General features: G+C 40.9%; 1 protein-coding gene across 12 annotated transcripts in view; it reads left to right on the top strand.

Moving 5' to 3' along the window:
- The window catches only part of FAM110B (family with sequence similarity 110 member B), a 108,485-nt gene that overhangs the window by 67,242 nt on the left and 16,589 nt on the right, over positions 1 to 24,654 (top strand). The window contains exons 1-3 of one of the 12 annotated variants that reach the window (XM_083823425.1): positions 18,213 to 18,977; positions 19,564 to 19,726; positions 21,364 to 21,606. The exons of 10 other annotated variants lie outside the window; for them this stretch is intronic. The gene's annotated coding sequence lies outside the window, so the exon portion shown is untranslated. Of the gene's footprint in view, positions 1 to 998; positions 1,153 to 18,212; positions 18,978 to 19,563; positions 19,727 to 21,363; positions 21,607 to 24,654 lie in introns of those variants that run through there. One more of the 12 variants, XM_083823429.1, reaches the window with a different exon arrangement.

The following is a 24,654-nucleotide window of genomic DNA, read 5'->3' as shown; positions in this document are numbered from 1 at the left end:
ATTTCTTTTTGGTGTTTGATTTATTTTCAAGCACCTTAGCTTTACAACTCATGTATTGCGTGACAGGAGTGCAGCTACATGGGGCTTTATGATCCAGAGATTAGTTTGCGTCAACAACTGTTGGTTACCTTCCTTACCAGTTCTTCCTTACAATTAAGTTGTAGCTATTAGGAGTTTTGGAAGGTGGTGATTATTTTACCTAATGGTATAACTGAAATAGTCCTGAAGTAAGGATCAAAACCAGACAGGTAAAGATCTGGTTGTGATACCTCAAAGTATAGATAGAAGTACCCCAGAATGTGATTTTTGTTTTTCTGACAATACATGTGAAATGATCTGGTCTTTTTGTTCTCATGGAAGTTGCATTAAATGAACAATTCAGAGAAGACTCTTATAAAGGATTTTCCCACAGTGCATGTTTTGTGATATACTTGGGGAATGTATGTTTGATAATGCATAATGCCGTTGAACTTAGTTTTCCTGTGATGTTTTGAGCACTCACAGATGAAGGACTTCTTACTTGTAAACTTTTAATTGGACATATAAGTTTGTGAGGCTTTTAACTTTTTTGCTCAGCCAGGTGTTCAGCTGAGAATCCCTTAGCCACCTTTATTACTTTTTTTTATTTATTATTTATAGTTGAGAAACAGCAATAAGAAGGAGAGAAAGCAACACAGACAAAAATTATTGCTAACTCAGCCATTGAAAGTCAGGAAGTTGACCGGTCTGTAGATGGTTATTGCTAGATTTGATCTTTGCATATAATTTTACTTTGGCATCCCATTCATGCATGTGGTTTTTTTTGATGATGATGATGAACTCTACTCACCCCCGATTACACACACAGATAGGCATTGCATTTCCAGCAGAATGACAAAAAGAGTGCAGCAAAAAGTCATTCAAACAAGTGCATCCAGATTGGAAATCACACAAGTTAAACTGTAGTTGCATAACTCTGTGTTGTGTATAGTATGATTTTAACTGATATGCTTTCCCAGGAGGAAGATCCTTTGAACAGGAGAGCAACTTCTTCTTTATATTTTCTGGATGTTACTTTTGGAGAGCTGGGCCTGGAGAGAAGCAATAGTCCCTGGTTCTGCTTCACTGCAACGCTGTGTAGTGAAGGAAGGCGAGGATCAATACTGTGTTCATGTGAGTCTTTTGGGAGGGATTTTCATAGTGTCTTTGGACACTGTTTCTTCTTTCCCCCCCTAGCTTTCTGAAGGGAATATAAATTATAGCAAATTATTTCAGCAAATTAATCTCAAATACTCTGGCATTAGCTCCCAACTGTAAATGATAACATTGTCTAAAAGAATAAAAACCAGTCAACTGGGTCAAAATTTGAGAAGTTGAATATTTGACATGTTCTTCCACTAATAAAAGTGAATAAAAATTCTTTTTAATTTCCTTTAAAAAATACCTCTAGTTTCACAAATCATTGAACTCGGCAGCAGACTTAAAATGGTAGCGCTATTGGCAAGTGTTACGATAAACCAATAGGTCTAGCTCTTATTGACACAACCATAAACTCGTGACTTTTTTCCCTTTTAATTTCATTGCAGCAAGAGTCAGAAAAAGTTCATGTTTATAGCCTCAATTATTTTAAAAGACTTCTATGAACAGTGAGACCACAGGAATACCCTGAAGAGGTTGTTACAGCAGGCTTATGACAAAAAATATTTATATGCAATGAGATGCTATCTCTTAAAAGAAAGTATCCTAATATAAGTCTTCAAGATTTTGACTGCAAATATCTGATGTCATTTGAGTAAGGCCCATTGTGTGAAAACTTGCTTGTATGGGCAAAGCTCCTTGGCCTCATGGGATCCTGTGGTAGCCTTTGTGCTGTGTGGCGTGGCTGGTTGGCGAGGGTTGGCTGTAGTGAGTGTGTTTCCTGTCAGGGTGATTATTTTTTTGAGATATAAAGAAAGTCATATTTTATCTAATCTGTGTAAATGTAGGACAGATCCTCTGGTCTGTGTGGATGCGATGACCGTGAAGATGATGCCTTTTGAACATTGAACTTTATACGAGAATGTTTTTAACGTGAATATTCTCAGTTTGAAGATTGTCTGATCAAGGATGGCAGGTTGACTTTTAGGGCATCTAGTGCCATTTAACATGCCCCGGGGTATCCGAGACAGCGCGGTGGGCAGGATCCTGGAACATAAGAAATTTCTGCGGGTGAGGTGTCACTGTGTTTTAAACAGTATTGTGTTAAGGAAAGGTCATCATCTGCTCATCACAGTCTGCAAAAGTAAAACCAGACATGGGGTGTTAAAACTTTCTGTGTCTGGGAACTGGAGCTAAAGAGACCTAAGAACAAGTCTGAAGAACTGCTTTTTGTTGCTGGTGGTGGTGATTTTTTTTTCTGGACCTCTTTCTGTGTAAGAAACAAAACATTGTGTGTATATTTTAATAATAATATTTAAAAAGAACAAACTCAAAAAAATGAAAAGGCAAGAATTTTTATAACTTTCTTAGTCACTAACTTGATTATAGTGGATGTAAAAAGTGGTCCATTTTGGTAGTACATTATGTTACCATGGTAACATAGACTTACTAATTTAGAAACCCTTCGGGCTAGTGTTGAGAATGCTAACATTGCACTAGGATACCAAAACATGAAAAGACTTACTGTCAAAGTAACTGCTAAATGTTTAGGATGAGCCATGTAGATACATGTGGATTTTTTTCCCCCAATTTCTTATTAGTTTGCCAAGGAGTCATATTGCTAATATTATTAAAAAAAATAAACAAGTCTATGACCATAAAGCGATTTATATTCATTTATCTTAATGACTGCAGTGTTTTTCTTATTAATTTGTTTTATTTCCTTCTTGGAGTCGGACCTTTGGGCTTCCATTGTGAACCTGTTGTTATGTGCTTCCTGCTCCCGATAGGCAGGCTGTGCGCTCCCAGGGCAAATCCACTCATTCTGGGACTTCTGTGAAAATGGTTATGTATTTTGGTTGCCAATGACTGTATAGCATTTTCCAAGTGCTGGATATTAACAAATTTTGCATCATCTTATTAGCATGTGATTACAGATTCTTTCCAATGATATTGACTTATATCAGCTGTGCTTATATTGGGGCTGAGTTTTACTATTATTTCTGTGTATTTGGTTAAAAAAAAAAACAACTGGTGATTCAGATGTCCAATTGACATACTATGTAGCTGGCAATATACTTAATCTTTTTTTACTTTATTATGTTAGTTGAGAATTAGAATTGTGAATGGTAGAGAGGACGAAATGCTAATATACATTAGGAGGACAAATACATGTTTCAGTGAGGTGTCTGTCACTATTTCTTACTATATTTATCATTTCCACTATCTCACCACAAAAAATGACCTGTTAGACTTCTTGCCATTGGGTAATTTCCTATACAGTGGCTAAACTGCTTGAACCTATTCCCATAACACCCTGTGAGGCTGCGGTGAGTCTTGGTTTCTTCTTTCCACTCTCCATCATATTTCAAAAGTCATGGCAGTCAGGGCAAGTGCCCACTGACTGGAAAAAGGGAAGCATCACTCCCATTTTTAAAAAGGGTAGAAAGGAGGACCCGAGGAGCTACAGACCAGTGAGCCTCACCTCTGTGCCTGGCAGGGTCATGGAACGGATCCTACTAGAGGCAATGTTAAGGCACAAGCAAGACAAAGAGGTGATCCAAGACAGCCAGGATGGCTTCACCAAGGGCAAATTGTGCCTGACCAATCTGGTGGCCTTCTGTGATGGAGCGACTGCATCAGTCAACAAGGGAAGACTGACCAATGTCATGTACCGGGACTTCTGTAAGGCCTTTGACATGATCCCACACGCCATCCTAATCTCTAAATTGGGATGACGTGAATTTGAAGGGTGGAAAAGGAATTAGCTTGATGGCCACACCCAGAGAATAGTGGTCAATGGTTCTATGTCCAGGTGGGGGCTGGTGACAAGCAGTGTCCCTCAGGGGTCAGTCTTGGGACCGGTGCTTTTCAATACCATCATCAATGACATAGACGATGGAATTGAGTGTACCCTCAGCAAGTTTGCAGATGACACCAAGCTGAGTGGTGCGGTTGATGCCAAAGAAGGAAGGGATGCCATCCAGAGGGACCTGGACAGGGTGGAGAAGTGGGCCCATATGAACTGCATGAGGTTTAACAAGTCCAGTGCAAGGTGCTGCACTTGGGATGGGGCAATCCCAGACATGAGCACAGACTGGGAGAAGAACTCGCTGAGAAGCAGCCCTGCAGAGAAGGACTTGGGGGATCTGGTGGATGAAAAGCTTGACATGAGCCAGCAGTGCGTGCTTGCAGCCCAGAAGGCCAACTGCATCCTGGGCTGCATCACCAGAGGAATGGCCAGCAGGGTGAGGGAGGTGATTGTGCCCCTCTGCTCTGCCCTCTTGAGGTCAGGGTTGGAGTTACATGATCTTTAAGGTCCCTTCCAACCCGAGCCATTTTATGATTCTTGCTGAAGCTGGTGTGGGACTGGCCAGGCACATGCAGGGTGCTGGGCAGTTATGTCCCTTTCCACCAGATCTCTCATAGTTTTTTGGCAATGTTTATTCACTCACGGTAGAAGATGACACTTGCTTTTGTCTTACATATCACTGTATATGTGCACAACTGAATTCATCACTTTGACCAAACCTACAGGAAAAAAGCAAGTTTCACCCAGTAAAATGCATCCGGGATTGAGCCAGGTTACAAATGATGCTTCCCTTCCTTGTCCTGCCTGCGGTTGCACAGGATTTCGTGGTGGGGGGACTGCGTTTGTGACGCATGCTGCCGAGTTATTCCAGCTATGCTTCAGCTGATCCCTCCTGCCACCCACCACTACCTCCCCCCTGCAAAAGTAAATGAATATTTAAAATCTGAATTACTTTATTTAGCAAGAAAAAAAATCAAATTTCCACATGCTGTGGTCCTTACAACTCAGTAACAGCAATGCTGGCATTTTGTCATTATCTAGAGCTAAAAAACTGTCTTTTTTTAACTGACTTAAAATGTATTCTGATATAAAGGTGTAAAAAAAAAAAAACGCCAAAGCCTGCCTCTGACAGAAGTGCTGCCCGTGCTGTGGTGCAGCACACGAAAGCAGAGGCTGGTTTTGTTCTTTCCAGACCCCAAGCCAAGATGCGGCCTCCTGCAGCCCTTCTGACTCCAGCTGTTTCTGGGCCAGGCTGGGAAGTGCGGGCAGGGGTAGCTCTGCCCTGGCATCTCCCTATCCCGTCACCTGGCTCAATTTTCTGCTCTTCAATTGCACTTGTTCGTATGTATTTTTTCCCCATGAAAGGCACTGTGGTATATATGAAGCATCGCACTGACTGAACAAACTGCCCCCTCCCTACCTTCCTCTCAGAAGTCCTTCCTTTTTTCCAGCAAGCTGATGCTGGGTTTCACTCTTCTAGTTGTCGTTACATAGCCAGACCACTTAATGATGGTACCATGCAAGCCCTTTGGAAGGAAGAGTCAAGTTGCATCGAAGGCTGTTGCTGGAGCACAAAGTTCCTATTGCAGAGAAGCAACAGCATCAGCTTCTAGGTGTGTCCTAGAAGATGCGTGTGTGGCACCAAGAAAATGTAAAAATGCTCCAAATATCTCTGTGGTTTATTATGCTCACCTAGTTCTACCGCCAAACACAGTGGGTTTGGGGGTTTGGTGACGGAGCACTGGAAGCAGGCTGCCCAGGGAGGTTGTGGAGTCTCCTTCTGTGCAGATATTCAAGGCCTGTCTGGACGCCTACCTGGGCAGCCTGCTCTAAGGAACCTGCTTTGGCAGGGGGGTTGGACCCGATGATCTTTCGAGGTCCCTTCCAACCCCTTCAATTCTGTGATTCTGTGGGTGAGCTCCAACTTTTGTGTCCCACGTAACTCCAGGTGTTTAACAGAGGCACCAGCTCTCGCTGTGCTCTGCGGGGACAGCTCAGCATGGTCGCTGCGGTGGTGGGGCTGTCCCTTCCCACAGAGCTGCAGTGCCCTTACCTAGGGCCTTAGGGTATTGTCTGGTGGGGTGCTGAAGGTTTGATTATTTTGAGCACCAGTGCTGTCTGGAGTGGTTGGATTTTTATAAAAATGTCCCAGGCTCCTTTTCAAAGCGTGTTATTTGGATAATTTTTTGTCATACATTGTTCTACGAAGGCAATGTGCATCCTCTTTGTGCCTGAGTATATTTGTGCCTGGTTCATCCTTACTTCCCTCACCATGTGAGAGTAAGTTCTGTGGTACCTTATCCACCAGCGATGCTCCTAATGAGGAGAGACATCTTGCAGCAATGCTCATTCAGAAATTTTGTTCTCGGTGTCCCATGCTTTTATTCACCTACGTGATAATATTCGTTATGCTTGATGAGGCCGGGCAGAAGGCTTCAGTCCCATGAGTTTTGCTGTTGATGTCAGTGACACAAGTTGCATGTTTTCTCTCAGTCTGGCAAAGGAATAGACAGAAAATAGAGCTGTTGTCAGAGCTAGAATTAACATACCATATGGTGTCTACATCACCTTTGTCTTGTATGATTGTTTACTGTGGAAAAAATCATCAGAAACAGCCCTTATTTTCAAGCTCAAGTCTTCAGCACAAATTGTTTTTTTGTTTTCTTCCCCAGGTTTCTGCATATTGTGTGTAGAGGCACGCTTGGTCTTAAACTAGAAAAAACAAACAAACAAACAAAAAAAACCCACAACTAATTCTTCAGGTGTGAAAGTTAACCTAACTATGATTCTTTCTGAAGAATTATTTTCTACTACTTCTTATATTTCAAAGCAGCAATGTTATTGAGAATTCCCAGTAGGCTGGTGTTTATTTTTCTTAAATGTAGTCAATATAAGCTCTGATCCATGCATCTGTTACTGATGTTTTCTCTTGTTGTTTCTCCCCAGTTTGCTGTTTCCTATTGCTTTAGTAAAGAAGTCAGTCTGAGGGTTTTTTTTTTTTGTTAGTTTGTGTTCTGCACAAGAGGTTATATTTCATTTGTGCTGGTATTTTAGGACTTGAAGTCAAAATTGCTTCAACAAGTGATCTGATAGTGTGGTAGTAGTGTGATAAAGCAGGATTTCATTTTTGTATCTCTTCTAGAGTTTAGTCCCGCTTCACCAGTCTGAAAGATTTTAGTTTTGTCTTTTCTAAACTAAACCGATGATACGAAGAGGATTCAATTGCTGCACTACACAGATTCAAATAAGGAAGAACCGAAAATACAAGTCTGGATAAATGCTTAAAATTCAAAAGAATATAAAGAGGTAAAAACATAAAATGAAAAGCACATCTAACTGTAGTTTAACTTTTCAAAAGATAATGCGTCCCCCCCCCAAATTATTGCATGCAACAGAGAGACTTCAGAAAGGTTAGTGCCAGAAAAACCTTGAGAATAATACTAGCAAGGGTCTGAAATATGTGATGTGTGGGGAGTTTTACAGACAGTGTCTGTATAAAGATGCACAGTTGAGGGGAGTGTGTGGGGGGTAGTGGATCTGAAGGTCTGGTGTTGGCACCGCTGAAGGTGTTGGAGGATCCCTGCTGATGTTGGTTGGCTTTGCAACAAGCTCTTGTGTTGATACCTCCAATATCCAGTTAGTTGCGGATGCTTTGTCCCTTGGAAGAGATCAATAATATTGGAAGGATTTCAGGCTGCGGTACCAGTGAGGCCTCAAGTGACCTCTGGTAGAACAGCTTGTCTCTTCCTCACACAGTGATGGCTTCTACCTGCCATCGGTCTGTCTCTCCACGTCCCAGTCATACAAGCAGCATCCTAGTTGAAGGATGCATTTTCCTGCAGTTTCAATGTTTGCTCGGCCTCTGGTGAGCGCAGCCCTCTACCTCCAACAGCAGCAGCGAGCTTTGGGAAAGCTAATTCTTCCTGGTCTTCTCAGCCCTTTCCCAAAATCTTCAGCTGTAAACATCTTCCGTGTTGATTTTGTTCTTTAGACAGTCTCATTTGATAGGCAGGTTGGCAGGAAAACAGCCAAGTGTTCAAAAAAAAAAAAAAAAAAAAGTGCAGTCACCATTGGCTGGGATGACACTGACAGGAGTGACCTAAATTTGCAGCGCTGTGCTCACCACGGCTGACCCAGCATCCCTGCAGCTGCAGAGCGAGAAATGCCTTCATTCAGGAGCAGGTCTCCATCACCTGAATCTAACTAAAATTTGTCAGTCAGGAACATAGAACAAAATGGAGGGAAATGGAGAAGGCAAGAGAAAGAAACGTAGAAAACATTGTACTTTAGAAGCCTGCACAAAGCACAGTAGCTTGTGTTTTGTTCATACACAGGAGTGTGTTTCAGCAGTTCCATTTGCTCACTTCTAGATCAGGCGTGAAATCAGTAGATTTATGTATGTGGATGATAGCAATGGGTTGCCAAAAAAAAAAAAAAAAAATAAAGCTTTTCTAGGTGGGAGGCAAAACAAGAAGTTGCCTGAAGGCAAAATATTTCTATTTTTGTTTGTTTTTTAGAAGGAGCTCCTTTTAATTTGCCATGTGTGCTTTGCTGTTGAGCACCGCTGCTGGAGAGCACCTTGGCAGTCTGCATTAAATCGATTCAGCACAGGGTCGGCGGTGCTAAGCGCTTCCTCCGCGCCGCGGTTACCACAGTTTGCCGCTGCTTTTTTATGCATGGTGAGCACCGGCAGACACGTGCAAGGTGTAGGAGGGCAAGTTTTAGGAGCACTTGGCAACAGCCCCCGCGCATGCTGATCGTGGTGCCTGCTAACAGAAAAATACAGAGCAAAAAGAGCCAGGCAGGTTTTCGTAAGGCATAGTAAGATGCAGCTTGTAGAAGCATGCCTTGTTTTACTTTTGCTGATAAGAAGCAGATTTGACCTATAGGCAGGGTTGTTTGTTTTGCTTTACTTCCAGGCCGTGAATTGCTGCCAGTTTCCTCTTTTTCTGCCCTGATGATGTCACTGGTATCCCACAAAAGGGATGTTTTAATTTTCTGTTGAACAAGGGACAAACCAAGGATCGGTGGTGAAGGCCCACCGGTGGTGAAGGAAATATTTTTTATAAGGTCCATCTAACCAATAAAAAAAATGTTTTGGTTGTTCTGGTATGTTGAACCAACAGAAGTGAGGATTTGGGGTGGGTATTTGTTTATGTATCCTTCCTTGATTATCAGAAGTTCCTTGGTGGTTGTGCTGGTTGAACAGTTCAGAGGAAAACAGCAGCATTCTCGCAGGGGCTTACAAGAATTTATACTGTGTTTTGCTGACACACATTTTTGTATTAGAGATGGCAAAACATACTGATGTATCCGATCTGTTTGTTTGGGAATAGGAGATTTCTTTTCCGTAGGCATCCAGTCTTGCAGTGGATTTAGTAAATTTGGTTTCTTGTTATAGCTCACTGTGCTTCTGCCTTCTGCTGGAGACCATCTGGAAATGGCCCTGAAAGAGAAGAAAAGGTGGTTGGAGGGGGAAAATTGACATCCCAGAGGAAACACATAAAAGTTTCGCAAAATTTGATGGTTAAATTCAGTTTCCTCTAATTTTAGGCATTCTTTGTTCTGCTCTCTCCAAATCCTAGCAGTCGGTGGAGATGTCAATCCTCTGTTAGTTTTAGTCTTTGGTATCTTAACTGAGAAGCTAAGTAACTGCATTCTTTAACGACCTGGGTTTGTTCTCAGTCTCTGGCAGTATTTCAGACATTTCTCATATATTCTTATCTTCCCCTGCCATCAGGTGAATTGTGTTTACTCTCTGTACAGTATTCTGCATCATAAACAACGATGTTTTACTTAGGATATCTTCTGCAGAGGATAGCAGGTATGCTGGGGAGGAAAGCAGTGACTTTTCTGGTGTTCAGTGTAAAATACATAAGTATCATAAACACATTTATAAGTGTGTGTGTGTGTATATATATATATATATAAGTAATGTAAAAATAAAAAGGTTGTTTCCTATGATCTCCTTCCAAGTTTTAAATTGTTTTTTTTTCATACAATACTGAAGTTAATGGCAATGTTTGGCATCTGTTATTGATTTTCTACTATAGTTCCCGATGATGAATGAAAAAGATAAATCAATCCAAGTGCAAAAAATGCTATTTGATAAGAACTAGTAAGATGTTACTGAAAAAAAAAAATCAAGAACTTTTCACTCATAGGCTGTTACATGTTTATCCTTCAGTGCAGGTGCAAATTTGGCCCTTCAATGTGAAAACAAAGCACGTGCAGATTTATTTAGAAGTTGCTTCCCCACCCCCCCGTTAATTTGCTTCTATATATGAAATGCACATATTTCTTTGGGTAAAGCATACTTACATACTCGAATTTCTTCTGAAATAACATATAGCTGTTGACCTTCATGCCCTGTGGAAAATAAGTAGAAATTCATACTTGTTCGTTTTCATTTTGATCTACAGAGAAGAAAATGAACAGATTTACCCAAACCAGAATACTGTGTTTTTGCTGAAATCCTCTAGCAAAAACAGAAATCTAAGAGAAACCGGAAAGAAGGAATACAAAAAGAAAACAGTTGCATAAAAGAAGTAAAGAGAATCTGCAAGTTTCATATCATTACTGTCTGAATATGTTTTATTGTCAGATCTCTCGTTCTATCTTTTTTGCCTTGCATATATTTCAAAATATGAAATTTATAAACCTGACTTTTTTGATATACCTATTCATTCCTGGTTCATTTTGTCCCTTCTGCTTTTATCTACGTATTTGAGTCTAGACCTGCTCATACTGATATTCCAGCTTTTAAGAAAGTTTCACAAAATCAATGATTTAATGAATGGTTTTCGCTTCTAATATCATAGTTACAGCTGTAAATAACTAAATCAATCTTTACAGCTGTAAATAACTAAATCAATCCTTACAGCACAAGGGCAGGTAGTTCTTGTGATAACTGCTTTCCATAGCAGTGATTCCAGCTAAAAGAAAAATGGAGGAAGCGGCGAGTGTCATAATTCACTGGATTTTGACACTTCTGAAGTTTGTATTATAACACTACTTCATAGGCTATAGCTGGGCCTGGTTCATTTTCTGAAGTCAGTCCGACTTTACAAGGCTTTAATGTTCTGGGGGCTAGTAAAAATCATTCAAGGTTTGAATTTGTGAAATGAAAAATATATTTTTAATATATTTTAATGCCTCAGGCCTTTTTTGTCTTAGAAGCTTTTTTTCAGCAAAACTTCATTGTTCTTGTGCTTGTTTTTTTTTTTTTTTTCTGAATAAATCTTAAAGCTTATGTTGGTGTCTGGGGGGTGGCACATGACACAAGCCAGAAATACAAGACTCATGTCTGCAGAGTCCAATTTAAAACATCAGCATGAGTTATTGGCACTGGAGAAAAGGATGTAAATGTTTACCATGAAACATATCGTACCTAATAACTTTTTTCACAGAGTTAGAGCACAAGCCTTTCCATCAGCTACAGAGGATAGACTGTAAAAGTCATTGAAAGTTAACTTTTCTGGAAGACTGCTTCTCTGCATTGCAATTCTTTCCTTGTTTAAAAAGTCTCAGGTGAAGTAGGAGAGACTTCATTGATTGACTGACCTGAAATTTTGAGGTTTGACACCGTTTTTGCATAGTCATTTGAAGTATTCATCTGCTTGGGAGCATTAAAATGAAAATGGTAACAGTCATGAAGCATGATCAGAAATACACATCCTGATTACATATAAGCAGCTGTGAGTAATACTACAAGTTAGCTATTAGTCAGTGTGCAGTGCTGCGTCATTTAATTGATTTTGATGCAAAAATGTGAAGGGCTGTTATAACTAGCTTTCTCAGAAGCTGTGTACCCTGCAATTTCTGGTAGTGACACGGGACCAATTAGAAAGTTTGGCTCTGGAATATGATATTATGATCAGGCTCCATTCCCGTACTGCTTCCCTTTGTAATTTACACTGGTTTTGTTCCGTGTTAGAGGAGCACTTTCTGGCTCAGTTGTCTAATCTGAAAGGACCAGGATGCCACATCCAAGCTGACAGCCAGCCTGCCTGCCTGTGACTTGCAGCCAGGGCTTGAACGGCCTCCCTTGGGGAAGGAAACGAGCTTAAGAATGATAAACCTAAGGGCAGGAGAGACCTTGAAGCAAGGACCTACAACTTTCTCTCCGCGATCCTCCTCCCCATGTGGGCCCTCACTTGAGTCCCAGGGTATCTGCCAGCATGTGTCTGGCTCCTGCACTGCCGTACGCGGGGCTTAAGGTGTACTGGATGTCTGTCTAATGTTATTCTGTGTAGGCAATTGCAGTAGGTATTGCCTACGTTTTGGGTATTTAAGAAACCATGCCTCGCTATTAGGCAAGAAAATCCCTTTTCTTTCCCATAGACACTTGTTTGGAGGGGGGTAGGGATTTGCCTATGAGATTTGGTCCCCTTCAGATACCCTCCGTGGAAAAACACAGGGCTTTTTTATTGGCATTTTCTTTTTTTATGCAGCCCCATCTACACTTGATAGGAACACTTTTTAATGCTGTGTTACTCACTTACATTGTGTAACGTGAACTTAAAATCCTGAGCCAGGGGATGTGTTTCCCCAGCTCTTGTGTATGGAGAATTACCGGAGAGGAAGAGAAGATCCCCCAGGAAGCCAGGCAAGAGCAGGGGCTGAAGGTGTGTGTACCAGAGCTCCTTACAGCAGAATCTAGTGGAGATAACTCGGGTCTCGGGGTATGAATGATCTGTTGGCCTCCATTCCTGTGCTTTGAATCCCTGTGGTACTGCAGTCATCCTATATCAGGCAGGCAGTCGTTCAGGTGCCCAGTATTGGGATCATCTGTGATAACAAAGTTGTTTTATAGTAACAGCACCTGGTTTGAGTAAATGCAGTTTTGTGTTGGGAGCATTAGATTTTGGAGGTTTCGTTTTAGGAAGTTTTTATGCCACTTGAGGCAGCCTTGCAGCTTTGGGGTGAGGATGACTTTGAGGGTAGTTTGACAGGCGTTAATATGAAGAAAAGTGTGCTCACTTTAACTCTTCTGTATTTTCATTTATGGTGTGCTTTGTCCAGTTTCTGTTCCTGGTGGCTGTTTAGTTATGGGGCACAAACATGGACAAGTCTAGACACAGAGCAGTTGTTGGCTTTGCTTTTTTTTAAATATGCATTGGTATCAGCATGATGTGGTGAGTTGGCAGGACAGCAAGTCCTGTGATAAGGGCAAACGTCTGGGCAGCAGACATCCCTCTGTGCCCCGTCTGGAAACCTTCTGGATATGTCCTGCTGTGAATGCGATGCACTAGCTCTGGTACGTTACTACCTAGGGTGAGAAAACATCGGTGTGATTTTTTCTTCCTTCTGTTTTTTTTCCTTTGAAAGATGCGGCCCTGATTTGAAGGGGGAGGAGGGGAACCCAAAACTTCACTGTGTCAGCATCGTGGTGGCACCTCTTCTGCTTCTGCTGTGGAGGTCACCAAATAAAGCCAGGTTTAGGCACATACATCTTTAATGACATAACTCCCTAGGGGTGGTTTTGTGTACCTGTCTGCTACCAGATTGGAAAATAGTAGTAGCCATACTAAGCCCTCTGCCTCATGTTTGTTCAGGGAGTAGAAGTACAGTGACAAGGATTGGTGCTGCATTGTGTCAAAAGTGAGTTCTTCCTTGGAGATCTGATTATTTTTACTTGTGCGTGTGGATTTAACTGAAGAACATGTGTTCACACAGTTGTGCTATTTAAATTAACGTGGGGTGACTCAGTGTGTATTCACTGCTGTCATCCCTCAACGGCTATGGCGGAACATTTTATTGTCTGAAGACAATGCTAATAATAATGGTAGCGTTAAAACGGCATTATAATTTCACCCGATGATACCCTCTTCCCAGAACAGTGACGTGACCAAGAGATCTGCCATTGTCAGGAGCGGGGACAGGAGCCGACCTGCAGCGTGAGCAGCGCCCTTCGCTCCGGCTGCCTCCCTCTGCTCTCACAGCCGATCCAGCTTTCGGCACAGGGTGAGCATGTTTGCAAAGCCAGTGCTCAGCTGCACAGAGAGCTGTGGTACACAGCCCTGTCCTGGGGCGATCCTACCTGAAGCTGCTCTTGTCTAACAGGTGAGCTGTACCCGAGCATCACCTGCCTCGATGCCCCATCCTGGAGAGCAGAAGCTGCTGGGAGGGTACCCGCTGCGCCTGGCCACTCATTGCCACGGTTTTTGGCCACACCAGGTGTGCAGGTTGCTGGGGGAGACCTCAGCAGTCAGGTTTAGCGGTTTGCCATTAATACATTGCAGGTGCTCTACTATAACTTCTAAAACAGCGATTCAGAAGTGAAGAATTTTGCATATGGGGTGCTTTGTCTTCACTGTAAGATTTGGTGAGGGATCGTCTACTGTGACCACTAATAGAGGGCAGCTGTGCTGTCGTTGTAACTGAGGTGTAGCTTCTAAGTGCAAATAAGTTGTCAGTACAAAATTAATAAACATTGCATATATGTTATTAATGCTTAGCATCAGCTCTTGTTGTGCAAACGTAAATAATAACTTCCTTATCAAAAGACTTGGTAATACCGCTTGGAATCTGAAAACAAAGATGTAGTGATGTGAGCCGCATACAATTATTCTTTCCTAGGAAATACTGAAGTAGAACAGATCCACCCTAAAAATATGCCTTTCTAGTGGATTACTAGTATACTGTTGTAATAATCATATTGGGTAGTTCCACAATAGACAAGTTGATGAGAAAATGGACTGCTAGTGCAGAGATGCTGTATGGAAACCTCACTTACCTTAAGCAGTGTTTGATATAGCATGGCTTACGTACAGTCTGGACAGCATCCACAGCATAAAGGTATTTGGAGGCTCGTTAATGAGCACGTTAATGTTATCATCGCAAAGTTTGCTTCATATACGTCAGTAATTAGCAGGGAAGATAACTCCGAGACCAGACTCTGGGATCCGGCACTGAACATCTTTCAGATATGCAGCTGCCGAGAAAAACCCGCTTCTTTAAGGGCAGCCTCTTCCCTGCGGTGTTCAGCAGGAGCAACAAGTAAAAAGGATTGCACTTCAATTTCAGTAGCTTCATTATTAACCTGTATTTATCTCTTAAGATGGATGTTTTTAAAATGGTAGTTTGCTTTTGGTTGGGATGCTGAAGAAAAAGAGCTGAGTTAGGAAAATGGAATGGGGGAGGAGTTGCATGTTTCACAGTCTTGAGATTCCAGGCATTTGTGCTGTGAAAAATGGAATTTATTTAATTAGTCAGTTTCTGTGTGGGTTAGCTTTGTTGCTTTTGTTTGTTTGTTCTCTGTCAGTTTTTAATAATGCTATTATTTATTTCCACTAAATAGAAAAAATGAGTTTGGTGATCTCTGTTGCTCAAAGCCTGCTAGGAATACTGCCTCAGAGTTGTATCGCTACAAATATTTGTATGTTCCTAACTGCACTGTGGGCAGAAACACCATCATTGTGCTGTGCATCATTGCCATCAAATCAGTTAATGCAGTAGATGTGATACGTACCGCAGAACTTCGCATGGGATCCTCAGTGATTTCCCTCCCTGGCACTTGTTTGGTGGCATCAGAAACTCTCTCTGATTAGACAGTTTCTAAATAGCAGGATTTTGTTCTCAACACGTAGTTTTGTCCCAGCATATCCTATATATCCTTCTATGTCCCTGCGTAGCTCTATCACCAGTACAATATATCTGGAGTTCTTGTAGTACCTTGAATATTACAGCATGCCAGCAAAGGCTAGCACAGAATGGCAAAGGACATTAGCTCTTCTTTCAGCCTCCACTGAAAGCTTAACACCAACATCAGCAGCTTCCTGTCCTTCTCAGCCCTTTCCCGAACTTGTTCCGAAATGCTGAATGCAAAGAAGTCCTGCACAGCACTCCCCGTTAACTGATTGCCTTGCTGAATGTTATAGGTGCCCACTAGTAAAAAAGAGAGATCATGCATTCTTGTATAGGTGGGCCTTGTTCCGTCTCCTCCTGCTTTCTTTATTTCCTCAGGTTATCCTGTTTTGTGTGCGGCTGACAACTGAATCACTGAGAGATGCAAAAAGCAGGAGTGCAAAGGAAATGCCCCTTGCATACTGAGAAGCAAATATCTTATTTTTTTCAAGAGTGGAAAAGAGGAGCATTAGAATGAAACGGCTACCTATGGTGATGAATTTTAACATCTACAGGGTGATATTTATTACCATGTCTCCCACATTTGGGTCACTTATTGTTGAGGATAGGATGAGGCAAAGAGTCACTGCTTTTGTTACCACTGGAACAGGGGCAGCAAGATGAGATGAGAGTAACTGTGTAGGTTGGAAAGTGCTTCCAGAAGGTACCTGCTGCCAAACGAGGTTCCGTTGGATCAGGTTGCTCAAGGCCACGTCCAGGACAGTTTTGAGGATCTCCAAAGATCCCACAGCCTCTGTGGGTTCCTGTTCCAGTGTTTGACCTCCCTCACAATGAGAGATTTTTTTTTTTTTCCTTGTATAGAGCTACAGTTTCCCATGCACCTAGGGGAAGGCTCTGCATCCCATCTCGTTAGGTACTTGCAGACCACATTTAGGTCTCCTTTTAGCCCTCTCTTTCCAGGGCAGAACAAACAGTGCTCTCAGCCTCCCATGGCATGTGCTCCAACCCCATAACTCACCCCGCTGGGTCGGTATCGCTCTGGCGCCGGGCAGCCGGCATCGTTCCAAGCAGCGTGCCTAAGGGACAAGCTCTCCTTTTTCTCTGCAGCGCCCGAGATGTAATCCAGAGACCGGCTCCCTTTTTCATCTCAACTGGTCTTAATCTTTTCCCTTTTTCTACCTTTTTGTACAGCATCTCCAAAAAAGCAAGCAGTATGAGAAGACCTGGAAACTTGTCAGACTGTCGTACACATTATGCTGTGGCACCACATGCTATTATTTCTGAGCTCTTTTTTTTTTTTTTTCTCTCATAGTGTCCATTCTTACAACTGTCCTCATTCAGCAAGCCTTGATCCTGGTTTCTTTTCTTGAAGAACTTAACACATGCTGGCTTGCATGAAATTAAAAACGCTGCATCAGCCAAAGCAAACATCCAACAGAAAGACAGGTGGATGCTACTACAGATCCAGGGTTTGGGTGTAAATCTTATGCCCTTAATGACTGAAGTGGAAAAATGGCACTTTAACGGTGTCTGCTGCTTCCAGATTTTGTTCAGATTAGATTGCCTCTGGTATTTCAAGAGCTTTTATGTAGATATCGTATGCTCTTGCAGCAAATCCAAACACAGTTTAGCAGGGCAAAGCACAGTTGGAGACTGGCTCTGTGCCCAGAGTCTGCTTTTAACCTCTGCAAAGGCCCTTCTCTTTTTCAGCAGTGCTGAGCATGGTGTGGATTTGGGGATAGCCAAAACTTTCAAACCAGGAGAGAGAGAGAAAAAAAAAAAAAGATTTTTTTAAATCTTAATGAATCACCTGTGATGAGTACTGATCTGAAAGAAGGTATCGATTCCTAAGGAACCCTGAGGATCAGGCATATGGTAAACATGCAGGTTAATGACCTGAGAGCTAGGGCACCTGATGAATTCAAATTTGATCTTGTAAGATATCCATCGTCTTCCATCTGGAAATTCCTGTGCAATTATTCTGTGCATATAATTCTAAAAGTATTATTGTTTTTAGTGTACATCATGTGAAGCAGTAGGTTGTAATTTTTTTGGTGTGCAGACCATTATTGTTGTCTAATATGTGTATGAATTCTATATGAAGAATTTCAGACCATGGACAATACATTTTCTTCTAATAGGTATTCTTGAGAATTCCTCTGGAATAATCCCGAGACTCATCAAGGAACTATTGACCGTAGGTTAAAACAAACAGTATGTCAAGAAATTGACAACCTGACTTTATGCTGTTATTTCTTGCTGACTGCAGATACTGGATGCGTCTCTCACTCTCTAAAACACAGTAATACCAACACAGTATTGATCGGTTCCTGTGGCTCGTAGCATGAGTGTGATGCTCCTTTTGGAACTTGGGATCATGTGCACCCCTTTACAAGGCACATGAATAAAGCATTAGAAAGGTGGCACTTGTGACCTAGTTAGGAGTTACGTGCATGATCTCTTTTCCCCGGTTGAACTGAGGAAACAACTGAAGTAGAGCAGGGGATATTTTTACATATGATAAAACCTTGTCTTAATTTTTGGTTTGGTTGCCTTTAATGAAAAGGAAGCGTGCTCTTTTGATTTTGGGCTGAACATAAAACAGCTAGACATCAGAAAAAATGCACAGTGAAATTTAATTAGGTAACTGCATTAAAATCAAAGTCCTTTTTTTTCTTTCTTTTTTTTTTTTCAGAGAGGAAGCAAGAATCCCCTTTTGGTACTAGAGCACAAATGTAGCTGAGTCCTATTTTCATCTCCACCTCTTCACCAAGAGGTGTTAGTAACAGATGTGTATGATCTGCTGCCAAGGATGATGGACCAGGGATCAGGAGGAATGTGTTCGTTACATCGTGCATGGTGCCTTTCTTCGTGTAGCAAAGGGGCATGGGGTCTCATTTTTCTAGCGGTAGCCTTTAACTTTATACGCTCTAGTTTGAACTGCTACGTTTGATTTTTTTTCAGAGACACCAAGCTCCTTCTTCTCTGCAATCACACTTCAACTTGCGGATGTTAAGTACCTCTTGAAAGGACACAGAGAGTCTCTGAATTTAGGCTTAATTAACCATTTCTTTGAAAAACACAAGTCCAACTTTTCAGTACTTGAGTTCACATTTTGCAAAAATTATACAAAAATATATACATTTATAGAAATGTTTTTATATCTATTATATGTGGTAACTGTTGGGGAAGGTAATATACTTCAGATGTGCTCCAACCATGCTGTTTGAGCTACATTTATTCATTTCAACAATTGATTTTCTTTTGTAGTAGATTAAGCAAAACTGAGTACTGTTAGTTGTGCTAGAACATCTGTTCGGTGATAACTCAGAACGAAAAAATACCTGCAACTGTTTGTTAATCATTCTTTTTGCAATTTTTGCAAGACTTTTTTCTAACAATGCAAGTAGAGGAATGTGGGATTCGATCATGGAAAATGCCAGCACACCTCTTGAGTGAGGTAAGAATGTGGCACACCCAGATGCAAATATTTCATATAAACCATCAAATATTTTAGGGCATCTTTGCTGGTGTTGCCAAAGCCAGCCAAATTTTCCCTTGAGTCATGCAGGCAAAGATCACTGATGACTTGAAGTTCCTTCTGTTAAAATTTTCCATTTAATTTTTGTGATTCTGTAACTGTCCTGTCGTTGTTTTGTTATTGTTGTTTTTTGTTTGGTTGTTTGGTTTTTTGGTCTGTTTTCCCCATTATGATATTTTTGCACAAAAAAAAAAAATCAGTGAGAAAAATATTTTGACATAGAAAGATGGTTGAGAGGTGTTTAACACACAATTTCCAGCTTTTGTTTTCAATCATGGGAGACATGTTGTAAGCTGTTATCTCTCACCTAACTTGTGCCAGCACTTTCCAACCACCTACTGTAGTAAAAGCATGGGGTGCTCCTCCGTGGAGCATGGGCAGCAGCTTTGGGTTCCTTCTCTGTTCATTTGCACCTTGGTCAACTTGGGCACACGGTGTTCCCCTCTCTCTGTGTCTGCACATGTCACTCATTAGTGTTCTGATTCAGTTTTTTTTTGCCATCCAGGTTGTTCAAATAAAGTTGCACGTGCGGTTTGCACTTCTCCTGTTGTGGCAGTTCTGTGGTTTTGCTGTTCAGGGTCAAGACACTAAACATGGAAGAAGGCAAAGAGTAGAACAACTATGGAAAGAATATTTCGATGTAAATATTTTAGTTTTGCACAAAGAAGGTAGGCTACAAACAGTGACATGATGTTTCCCAAGAAAATGCTCAAAATTTGTTTTATAACAACTTTCTTCTGTTTTTTTCTTCATTTTTCTTCAACAAGAGGAAACAGTCCTTTTTTTTTTTTTTCATTGTTTTCTGTAAGATAGGTTTTGGTAATTCTCAGGTTGTGAATATCTAAGGAAAAGCCAGGCTCTGGCTCAGCAACCAAGCATTCTGGTTTCCAGCAAGTAAAAACGGGAATTCCTTGAATCCTGTCCATGATGCCTTGTATGCTTACTGCAGGCATGGGGCTCACCATGCTCTTTAGTTAAGAGCTGCTGAGGAAGACACATCCTTGGCAGTGTCTTTGAGAACTGGTTACGAACTATGTCCCTCTGCTCAGAGTATCCAGGGCTGGATGTCTCTTCATTCTTCCAATGTGTCTCAAAGAATCCAGGTATTAGGCTCTCTTCTTTAAAAATCCTCTCTGGGATCTTGCTTGCATGGCAGACAAGTTGGCCATTCCTTTCAGATTTTGAAACAATCTGGGCTTCTCAGTGTTTTTGCACGTAGTATAGTGTTTCCATTGTAAGGATGCTAAACTAACAGGCAGATGACTAAAGGGACCGCTTAGTCGCTTCACAAAGTGAAATTTTCTGGCTCCACTAATTGAAAGTGTACATCTTTGACCTCAGGAGGATCCAGGTACCTTTAGGGATAATGCTGACCCACAGAAAGAAGTAGGGAAGCTAGCCAGAAAGAAAAGGAGATCTTTATTTTCTTTTAATTACCTCTGCATTTCAACGATTCTTAGTCCTAAATATCTCAACCCCGTTACAAAGATATATATTATTTAATAAGTCTTCTAAATGTAGCATGTTACTAGAATGTCCCAGGCCTACAAGTGGAAGGAGAACTTCGGTCCTGCCAGCATCCAGCCTGGGTATGGATTTCCTCAAGTTAGTCAGGCTCAAAAAGGAGCATTATTCCTTCCTTAACGGTTCGTATATCCTTTTGCTTGTCAAATGAGTAAAAAAAAAAAAAAATAAAGAAAAAGAAGAAAATAGTAGCAACATTCAGAATGTATTTAGCTACAAACATAATTTTAAGATCCCCAGATCTCCTTATAGTGGTTGTTAATGTTTTTCACTTGACCTTGATTTTCCAGCAGATGAGAGAGACTGTTAAAATTAGGATAACAAGCAATTGCAGTATGCCAGCTGCCTGGCCATTATGGAGTGTTTTTATAGGCATTCAAAAATGATTTTTGGAGAGAAATTTGAATGAGGCTGTGGGATTTTTTTAGAGAACAAAGCAATAGATAAACACCAGTTCGGAGAAGAAGATGATAGTTCAAACCTGTATGAATTGTTGATGAGACATATATTGAAGAAATTATCATTTCTTATAGTCTGATTCCAGTCCAGTTTTTTATCTTGGTGCTTCCTGCCTAGGTGTTATATATCTTCTGCCCTTACAAATGATGCTAAATCTTTCAGCTAAAGCTCAGGAGGTAAACTGGCTTGTGTACACTGTTCAGTTTCATGGATTTCTGTGATTTTTTTTAGAAGTCTGACATCACTTTCCTTGTGCTGTTTTAGATCTGACATATCTTAAAATCTATCTATCTTTCTTTTTTTTTTTTTTCCCACTCTTTAGAACAAGAGAATTGGAAAGATGAAGATACTTGCTTTAATGATTTGCCTTGAGGCCAGAGTTAAACTACATCCCATGCACCCATCTACTAGGAGCTCATGATCAATCATTTCTTTGCACAGATCTCAGCTACCATGTCTTTGGCACTATATCAGCATAATTATTACTGATTTTTAAGAGGAGTGCTGTTGGACCACTTGCTGTTTCTAAAAGGAAGAATTCTGGAGGCCAGTCTTTCCCGTTGAGGTGATATGAATTTGCTATCACTGGTCTTGTTAGATTGATTAAAGGGAAAAAATCTAAGAGTTGAAATGAGCAATAAGTGGAGTGGTAACTTTTCAAAACTGGCAGTGCATACCGTTGCACTCAATGTTGAGGCAGGTGCCTGCTGCACCCGGTCTGCATGGAGCAGATCTGGGCATCCCCAGAAAGCAGCACTGCTAGCATTTGTACATGCTAGCAAATGTTTTCACATTGTATTGTGTGTCCAATGTAAAAACTGTATGGCAGCACGCCTAGCTGTACTTTTATTTGAATCATACATCTGCTAAGGAAGTGGAATCCTGGACTTTCGGACCCAGGATGAAATCCAAGCAAGCATTAAAAGGAACCAAAGAATCAGTGACGTTGGTTGTCAACAGTAATAAGCTCTGTTGCGTTATTGGAGGCCTGTCATTGGTAGTGCTTTAGTCACAAGTACGTGAGTTCTTCTGAGCCAAGGCTGGCTGCATATCGTACTGCTAATTCCCCAGAAGGTGCAGAACATCTTCATGGCCTTCCTTCTGCCTCACTGAGAAGATAAATGATTATTTGGTGGCCTTCCTGGGTTGGTCTGAGCTGTGGCTGGGCTACACAGATAGGTACGGGAACCAAACGTTTCTGAGAAGGATCTGGTGTAGTGCAGACAGAAGGGATGAGGTTTTCTAAAGACATTAGAATTAAATCTACCTGGGTAATTAGAACTGAATAAAATTTACATTCTTACTTACTTAAAAAAAAAAAAAAAAAAAGGTAGGATAAACTGAGAAAGCGGAATTTGGTGCCTTTAGCTGTCCTGCCAAATATGCTGAACAATCCTCATTCATGTTTTCTGCTGAGGTCTAGGTTGTGTGCTGAGTTTTCTCAAGATTTTTCTTGCAGCTGCACATTTGTAAACGTATAAAATAGTGTACCTAGTCCCTCTCAACTGTGTTAAGGATGTTGGGTAGATAAAGAAGATTTTGTGAAGTGTGTCACTGAAGGGCACTGTGTTGGACTGATAGAGTGCTGGAGGAGATTTGTTACCAAAACAATACGTCCACTTCAAGCAGTGAACTTAATGTATAGTTCCGCCTTGGGCTGTTCATTCCTGCACCTACAAAATCCACTGCCACCTGCCAGAGGATTTGCTCTTCTGCCTGCTCTCACACCTGGCTGGTGGAGGCACCCAAGCCCCCCTAGATGGTTGCGCAAGGTAGATCTTCATGGTTGGTCCCATTTGTGCATGGCCCATGTAGGTTGGGGAGCATTGTGCTGCGGTGTTGATTGAAGAACTTGCATAATATTTAGGTTTCTATTTGGAAATACACTTTCTGACTGGGAATGGTACAAAGAGCCCTTGTGGCAATGCAGTACAATAGTTTACATGGTTGAATGTTTATAATGTAGATAATGTGTGTGTATAAGCCATTAGAAACATGCTTTGTATAAACTACTTAATTGAATTTTGTGCCTTTTATCTGTATTTCGTGAGCTGAATGACTCCATATTATTCTATTTATTAACAGTTTTGTCACCGTACATTCCTTTTGTGGCTGCTAAATGGAGTCGTTGGTGTTTCGTTCCATATCATGAATGTTGAAACCAGTAATGTGCTTAAAAGCTCCACAGAACATTAATCTGTGTGGGTTTTGTTTGTATATCTTTCTCTTTCATTGCTATCCTGGGTCCAGATCCAAGTTCAGTGAAGCCCATGTGGCGTGTCCCTTCCTAGTAATTTCACAGTTTAATGCATATCCTCTCAAGAAACCCTTGAGACGTGGAGGAGGATGTTTACTGTGGAACCAGAGAATTATGACAATCCACTGTACGAGAGCTTCTCCAGTATTAATACTTGCACTTTTTATTATCATGACCTCTTTTCTAGCACTTAGGAGATTCAGTAGGCCACACATCTTTGAAACAGTATACACGGCTGTTCACAAAGTAAGAGCATACTCAGCTATATAGCTCACACTGACACTCACATCATAAATGTGTTGATCCCTGTTGCTATTCAAAATAATGATCTAAAATAAGCGTTACGTTTTTTGAGGAAATGATAGAAAGTGTTCTAGTCTTGCCAGTATTTTGAAGGGCTTTATTTCTGTGTATCACTACTATCTCTCTAATAGTTCTCAAGTCCATTTGAATTACTAGTATTAGAGTAAGCCATATATATTTCTATCAATAAAAAAGTGTATATATTGATATGAGAAGGATACTCTTTGGTGCTTGCCCTTACAGCATGTCTGTGTTTTTACATGTTCAGGACTGGCAAATTACCATGAACTCAACTAAACTCAAACCAACACACTTCTGCTTGGGAAGAAGGCTGCATTCTTCTGCAGAACTGTTCTTCTGTCAAAATTAATACACTGATTTCTTTTTTCTCTTGACTTTTGTGTATGCAAATACTTAATTACAGGACTATAATCTCAAAATGTGGAGATATTTACAAACGTTTAGCAAGTGACACAAAATACAAAGGTTGTGATTTTTTTTGCATGCATTTTAATAACTGATATAAATCCAAAATACTACTGAATAATGTTGGAGAGAAAAAGATGATACTCAATATGAAGTGAAACTCTTTGAACTTGACTGTAAATATTGGAGGTCACTTACAAACAGATCATTATTGTGGGCTCCATATTTCCATGTCAAAATCAACTAGCAGCTTCTGCAAAGTACATTGAAGTATTGATAGTTTTCCTCAGACAAACACCACCAGGGTAGCTGACACTGATTCCACGCCCTGCTAAAGCTATTTCATGGAAATAGCTTCATTGTTGTTTGTTTGTTTGTTTTTACCATTATTTCTTCCCTTCTTCATCTGGAAATGGTTAAAAAAAAAAAAAAAAGTGTTTGTTAATCAATAACAAGAACTTAAAATGCGCAATTTTATGTTGTCCTTCATCTGTGAATACTAAATTCTGTTTTGAAATTTGGCCCTGTTTGCATTTATGTATTTATCCACAGTATGGCTACATCTCAGTCTTGCACCTGAGATACTGTGGCATATGTGACTTTATGATCTGAGGTTTCCCAAATGTC

The sequence above is a fragment of the Anser anser genome, assembly GCF_964211835.1.
Source record: "Anser anser genome assembly, chromosome: 2".
Lineage (NCBI taxonomy): Eukaryota > Metazoa > Chordata > Aves > Anseriformes > Anatidae > Anser > Anser anser.
This window is presented reverse-complemented; position numbering and strand designations above follow the sequence as displayed.